Source organism: Peromyscus californicus, unplaced genomic scaffold, assembly GCF_007827085.1.
Source record: "Peromyscus californicus insignis strain IS unplaced genomic scaffold, ASM782708v3 Scaffold_4__1_contigs__length_199733344, whole genome shotgun sequence".
In the NCBI taxonomy this organism is placed as follows: domain Eukaryota; kingdom Metazoa; phylum Chordata; class Mammalia; order Rodentia; family Cricetidae; genus Peromyscus; species Peromyscus californicus.
This window is the reverse complement of record NW_026294562.1, coordinates 102,976,515-102,984,016: the sequence shown is the minus strand read 5'-3', so window position 1 is coordinate 102,984,016 and position 7,502 is coordinate 102,976,515. Positions and strand designations below refer to the sequence as shown.

The following is a 7,502-nucleotide window of genomic DNA, read 5'->3' as shown; positions in this document are numbered from 1 at the left end:
TTAATTAAAAGCATGTTTCCAGTTTGGCATTCTGATTTTACAAATATTGATTGAGAAAAAATATTGAGCACCAATAAAACTTGACAATGTACCAACTAAGGCATGTCAGGAAAATAAATCTGATTGCTACTCTAGAGGCTTAGAATTATCGCATAGTAATATTACTTTATGCCATATTACATTGCATTATTTAGCTTTTATACCCATATACTTCCCATAAATATACAGATGATGGACCAAATACTAAATTTGTGAAGGCATTATTTTGTTTTGTTTTTCTGAGATAGGGTCTTACTGTAAGGATCTGGCTGGCCTGAAACTCACTGTGTAGACAAATTGGCTTCAAACTCACGGAGGCATACACTCCCATGCCCAGCTTCTGAACTGCTTAGCATCTAGTCAGTCCTGTTATAGCCACTCAGACTATACCTCTGAATGAAACAGACAAAACCTGTCTTGGCAAAGCTAATGTTCGTATGAAAGTAGCGATCACTAAAGAATACCAGATTGGATTTCGTCTTCTCTAAAGCAGTTCCTGGCCACCGCAGTTAACTGCCTCATAACTTTTTGTCAATGCGGTCCGTCCTTCTTGCGATGTCTCATTTCTCAGCACTCAGCTCTGATGCCATCCTGCTCTTCGAAACCCTCCTCGATCCCTTCCCTTTTCCTTCCTTGCAGACAAAACAAAGTACTCCGGCAGCATTTTGTTTATGCCTCTGCTTAGTCGGGGGTAGCATTTATTAAGAGTCTACCTTCTGTAGGCCACTCCCTGTTTGAGATGCTGGAGATGAAGAGATTACTAGGACCTAGGTTTGCTTTTGGAGGGCGTCAGCCTCAGCCTGAGGTTGGTGTGGCAGAGAACAGTGAGAAAACCAGACCATTCTACTACAGTGTAGTAGTAGAGTACCTCCATTAAGAAATAGGTCCTGCTGGACGGTGGTGGCACACGTCTTTAATCCCAGCACTTGGGAGGCAGAAGCAGGCGGATCTCTGTGAGTTCAAGGCCAGCCTGGGCTACAGAGTGAGTTCCAGGAAAGGTGCCAAAGCTGCACAGAGAAACCCTGTCTTGAAAAAAACAAAGAAAGAAAGAAAGAAAGAAAGAAAGAAAGAAAGAAAAGAAAGAAAGAAAGAAAGAAAGAAAGAGGTCCTTGCCAGGAGATGGTGGCGCACGCCTTTAATTCTAGCACTCAGGAGGCAGAGTCAGGCAGATATCTGTGAGTTCGAGGCCAGCCTGGTCTACAGAGCTAGTTCCAGGACAGCCAGAGCTACACAGAGAAACCCTCAAAAAACCAAGAAGAAAAGAAAAGAAATAGGCCAGAGGATTGGAGAGATGGCTCAGCAGTTGAGAGCACTTGCTGTTCTTGCAGAGGATTCCAGTTCAATTCCCAGCATCCACAAAGGCTCATAAACACCTCTAATTCCAGTTCCAGGGGACCCAGTGCCTTCTTTTGTCTTCTATGGGCATTGGGTACACATGTATACGGGTAGGCAAAACACTCAGACACATAAATTAAAAATAAATCTTAAAAAGAAATAAAGCGGGCCTAACATAGGCCAATCTGGGAATAGGGAGGTACAGGAAAGATAACTGCATGAATCAAGAAAGACAGACATGTGATAGGCCCAAGGGATGGAGGAAGCAGACATATGAAAATAAGGAACATCAGTGCCTGTGTGGGGCGTGGGAGTGATGCAGGCACACAGGAGTAGGAAAGAGACACACCAACAAAAGATACGTGCTTGTTGGAGCTAGGCAGTCCCAAAGTCAGCTTGACCTTAGCTTTCAAGTTTGAGAGAGAGTTCAGAGGTAGCTAGAGTTTCCCCTCAAGTCTGGACCTTGGTCTTTCATTTTCCTACCATAAAGATAAGTTCATGCTTCTATTAGGGTTACATTCTAGAAAACATAACCAAGGAGCTATGTTACTTCTTGTCCCTTTAGTTGTAAATCAATACCTTCTCACCTATTATTCTTCATGCTGAATTGGAATTTCTATAATCATGTACGTCCTGTCTAATATTTGAGTTTGATTTATTCTTTGTGCTAAATGCATGGCATTTGTTTTTCCCAGACTGGGTCTTAACTTTCTTTCTTTCTTTCTTTCTTTCTTTCTTTCTTTCTTTCTTTCTTTCTTTCTTTCTTTCTTTCTTTCTTAAGATTTATTTATTTATTATGTATATACAGTGTTCTGTTTGCATGTATCCCTGCAGGCCAGAAGGGGGAGACAGATCTCATTACAGATGGTTGTGAGCCACCATATGGGTGCTGGGAATTGAACTCAGGACCTCTGTAAGAACAGCCAGTGTTCTTAACCTGTGAGCCATCTCTCCAGCCCAGGTCTTATCTTTCAACTTTGTCTTTGCTATTTTCATTCTGCCAAAATGTATTTCATTTAAATGATCTTAAAAATGGTCCCTTCTTTTCCCATCTATGCTTTTTGCAGCCTGCTTAAACAACCCGACTGCGTTCTAGTGGTAAACAATGCGGCTCTTAAAATCCTATGTCCATGTCTTTGTTTCTGTGACTTTTGTGTGTGTACATATGTGATACTCAGTATCAAACCCAGGGTCTTGAGCATATTAGCTACATTCCTAGCCCCTTTTATATTCTCTTTATTGTTTTATCCATCTATTTCCTGGAATTGTTTCCATCCTATTATCCCCCCACACACACACACACATGCACAAACCCTTCATACAAGACACATTTGAGAGCATAAGGCTCCAAATATCCAAAATGTGGGATATAATTAATAAGGTTCAAGACTTCTTAATGACAGGCTAAGAAAATTTACAATATCTCTTTTACAGGTAAAGAAACAGGTAAAGAAACAAAAACAAAAAGGAGGCAAAGACTCATTCCCAAGGTCAAAGATCAGGTAAGTACTGTATAGACACAAAACTAGGCCCTGATGTCCTAGTGAATTGCCAGATCCTTCTCTAGCAGCTGCCATCTCTAGCATTTCCCAGACATTGATTTCCTCATTCATTCACTTGTCTAGCTGATAGATTGGTTGATCACCAGAGAGGTGTCCTGAAAAACAAACCAACTGATTTTGTACCCAGTCACCTGCCCTTTTTTAGAGAGCTCTAGCTCCGTGCTAGGTGTCAGGGCATTCTCATTTGGCTTTCTATTGCTGTAATAAAACACTCTCAAAAAGCAGCTTGGGGAGAATCCGTCTTGCATGTCCTGATCCGTGAGGGAAGTTTATCAGTGAGGAAAGCCAAGGCAGGAACTGAAGCAGAGCCACTGGAGGAATGCTACTCACTAGCTTGCTTTCTTATACAACCCGGGACTGCCTTTCCACTGTGACCTAGGCCTTCCCACACCAGTCATTAATTCACAAAACATGCCACAGGCTTGCCCATAGGCCAGTCTGATAGTGGCATTTTCTCAGTTGATGTTCACACTTCCTAGATGACACTAACCCTAGTTTGTATCAGTTGACAAAAACAAACAAAAGGAAACTAACCAGAGAATGGATGTGTGTAAATGAGGTAATCATAGGCCCTATAGCAGGGGGGAATGTTGGTGAGGGGAGCAAAATAATGATTCTAGAAGTGCGGCATGTCAGAGGACCACCTGAGAAAAGCCTTCACTCCTTTGTAGGGAGCTCAGGAATCAGAACACACAGAGGCTTTGCATTAGACCAGAGGAGAGCCCAGCATTCACTTACTCATCTGCTGTGTGCTAGATGCTGTGTTAGGATAAACTGATAATTGCCTACATACACTGCCCTTCCCCGGCCCTGAGGGAAATTAGAGAGATCAGATTCATATACACCCTTGGGTCCCAGGAGTGCTATCATATCCTTCGTTTGGCTCACTCATGTCTTTTGGGTGCTTCTTCTGTGCTGGGTCCCACGGATGGATGCGAGGCGATGACTTGGGAGTGTTTCCAAGTTGGAGGTTCATAGTCCCTTGGTGGAGCTTTGCATAGTTGGTAGTGATTTTATGAGGTCGAAAGCAGTGAAGCCATGAAGGAGACATTAAGGACTGAATAAACAAACCCAGAGTCTAGCAAAAGCACAAGTATTTCCCACTAGAAAGTCCAGGAGAGGCTTTGTGAGAGGGGTGGCGTGTGAAGGGTGCAGAAAGATATCCTTCCACTACTCACTTTATCCACCGCTTCATTTCATTCTCACACAGTTCTCTGGGGCACAGAAGTTTTAGCTTCGTCTTCTGTGTGGGAAAACGGAGACTCCAAGAGGTAAAATGATTTGCCCACAGCCGTCCAGCTTTGTAGTAAAAACTAGACCCAAAGTTAAGCTCCTTGTTCCCAAACTGCCCTCTTCCTTCTGCCCCACCTCTCCTACTTGTCACTGCCAGGGAGCCTCTTCACAGGAGGCCTTGGTCCCAGCTCTCCTCACTGCTCCTGTCTTTTATGTACTCTTCCCACACTGTCAACACCTCAGTCTCACAGTCTTCGGGAAACTCCCTTCCCTCAGCCAGGGGGTCTCGGAGAGTCTCTCATTACCTGAAGCTGCCCCCAAAGCAGATTTTTTGGTAACTAAAGTCTGTTAACGAAAAATCTCTAGGAGTTCACAATTTAGGAACTCAGATCTTTGAGGAGGGCCACTACTGAATTTTAATGGATGAGATCGACCAGGTAGACAGGGTAAAAATGGGTATTTTATGCTGAAGCAACACTAAGCACAAAGCTGGAAACAGTGGTTACAATATAGCCTTGTAAAGCTGAATGCCCAGGACTGGCTAGCCTGGAAAGATCAGGGCACAGATGCTAAGGACCATGGAGAGCAGGCCCAGGGCCCTTGGGCTCAGAGCAGAACACCTACCCAGTGTGTTTGAGGCTTTGGGTTACAGCACAGCACAACAAAAACAACATGCAGCTAAACAAACAGAAATGATAGGTGCCCATGGTGTTCTCAGGAGTCCAGTCAGAAGAGCGTGGGTGGCGGCAGTCTAGGTATGATGAGAGGGTGAACGAAAGCCATGTGAAGAGTAGGCTGCTACAACAGTATGAGCTGGAATTCTGCTACAGTGACCAATAGAAGTAGAGGACAAGAAGCAAGGCCCAGGGACCAGACTGCAGTGTAGTCCCCAATACATTTCCAGGCAGCAGCGAATGTTTGTTGTTGAATTGGCAAAGCTAAGTAATAGTTTTCCGGTTTGGTTTGGTTTTGAATAGGATTTCTTACTTTATGAAAAGTAAAGAAATCTTTTACTATGAAAGCCAAAGAATTTTCATCACAGAAAACCAACAGTAGCCTTGGAGTTGACTATCTTCCCAGATGTGTTTGGTTTGGCCTGCACATTGTTTCAAAATGACAGATGAGTTTCTCCTGCTTAAATAACCAGATTTCATACAAAAAGCAGCAGATCTCGCTTGAAAAAAAAGATGGGAAGATCTGGCAACATTGCCTGAGATTTCTACTTGGCAGCGATTGGGGAGGGCTGAGTAGGAGCTGCTCCTGCAGGCACACGTCAGCTCACATACATATCCTCCCCTTCCCCACTGTCTCTCTGGTATCCAGCTTCTTTCACCCACTCCACTCCCACAGCCTCCCATCTCCTGTAAAGACACGGATTTGCAATGCTTGGCCACTTATGTTGATTTATGCAAGGTTTGACATCAGATTCTGACAAAGACTTAAACATACAGATGATAAATGTGTGTGTGTGTGTGTGTGTGTGTGTGTGTGTGTGTGCGCGCGCGCGCGCGCGCGCACGTTGCTAAGGATGGAGCTCAAGTTCTTGCACATGCTGGGCAGCCAGTTTATCTTCATCTTTCCTGAACTCTGCAAGCTCTTTAACTTCCTGTTTCCTGAGTAACAGGTGATAAATTTAACTGTAATTAGGGGTAGTTCCTCTTTCAAAGAATTATTCTGAATACAGCCACAATTTGACTTTAACAAAAAAAAAACCAAGTCAGACCCTGGAGGCAGAACCATATCCACTTCCAACTTCTGTTTGTATACATGCTTGTACATACATTTCTGTCTGTATATGTTCATGCACATACATGTACAGCCGACAGGAAGTGAAAGATCATTTCCTTTGTGTTCTTTTTATTCCTTAGGTGGTAGAGAGATGGGCCAGTCAGAATATGTGAAATGTCTTCCCTATCACAGCTGGGATCCCTGAAGGAGCCTTCCTTCCCTGTCTCTTCCTCCCTTCAGTGGAGGAACCCCTCCCCTGGGCTGGGCATACCCTCCCTCCTGATCGCTCCCAGAGAGGGTAAGGCCACCCTTCTCTCTCATCATTCCCTCCTCCTTGAACCTGCTCCTTCCTCTTGGTGATAATATAGCTGAGTCTTTCTCATCCTGTTAACCATGGTCATCATAGAACATGACCAATGTGTGCCAACCAGGTGCTGGTTCCACTCCTAAGCCCATCCGCAAGCATTTTCTCATTTGATCATTAAAATAGTTCCATAGAAGAGGTTCACTCACTGTCTACATTTCACAGAGGGAGAAACTGAGGCAGTGTGGTGAAATATTAAATAACTTAAATAAAGTGTCCAAAGCATTCTCACTAGCATTTGAACCATCCAGAGTCCATGCTTTGTAGTGACTGCCCTCCAAGGCTGGGACTAGAGCAAAAGCCTTGCCTTTGTCCACTGTGTGGGCCAGAGAGTACATCCCTTGACAGTCCCCACACCCCACACCCCCAAGTCCCGGCCCTGCTGGCTGCTTCCTCTAGACTGTGCTACTGCTTGCCTGCCTCCCTTTCTCCACTCTTCCATAGGTCAGGATTTAGTTTTGCCCTTCCCTGGATGCTGACGTCAGTTCCTCAAGGTCTGTTTTAGGTGGTACCCTTACCTGACTTCTCAGCTCCTCCTCTCTGATGCTTTCCTAAGCCTTGGGGTCCCTTGGCTTATCTGACAGCTCCCTGGGCATCCTCCACCTTCCTGTTCACCTCTCTACACCTGGTTTCTGGTCTTGTTTCTGTTTTTGGCTTTTGTGTTGTGCCTTCCCCCTTTTGCTCCCCGCTCCTTCCTTTGAGCTTTGTCTTTGTCTGGTTCCTCTGTGTTACATGGGCCCTCATAGCTCACACTAGTTTGGTACAGTACTCCCTACAGCAGTCCCCATTGCCAGTCTCATCTACTGGAACCATTTTGTCAGACCTCCCTTTCTCAAGCACAGCTCCGGTCATGGCTTGTGTAAAACTCAGCTCTTGGCTTTGTCTCCTAGTCACTGACTGACTAACTAGGAGGAAGTATGAAACACAGTATGAAACCACAGCCTCCCGATCCTCATAGCAAACACCCTTCAGAAGCAGGCACTATCTTCCTGTCAAACCTTACTGTGGGAGTCTCAAATGCACAGCCTGCCCCTTCCTGGGTCTGACCATTTCTTCTTGTGTACCATGATACCCTCAGTCCTGTGGCTCTTTGTGTTTGGACTGTTTATTCTCCTCTCCATCAGTAAACTCACTTTACACCTCAAACCAGATTTATCCAGTCCAAACTTGGTTTGCTCATCACTTCTCCTAAAATGTGAGCCCCCTTTCTCTGAACTCTGTTAAAACAAAGACAACAGCCC

At 44.7% G+C, this 7,502-nt stretch overlaps 1 protein-coding gene across 1 annotated transcript in view; it reads left to right on the top strand.

Annotated features, from left to right (window-relative positions):
- Xrra1 (X-ray radiation resistance associated 1) overlaps window positions 1-7,502 on the top strand; it is a 75,032-nt gene that overhangs the window by 669 nt on the left and 66,861 nt on the right. Inside the window, exon 2 of the mRNA XM_052714181.1 lies at window positions 2,809-2,876. The gene's annotated coding sequence lies outside the window, so the exon portion shown is untranslated. The remainder of the gene's footprint in view (window positions 1-2,808; window positions 2,877-7,502) is intronic.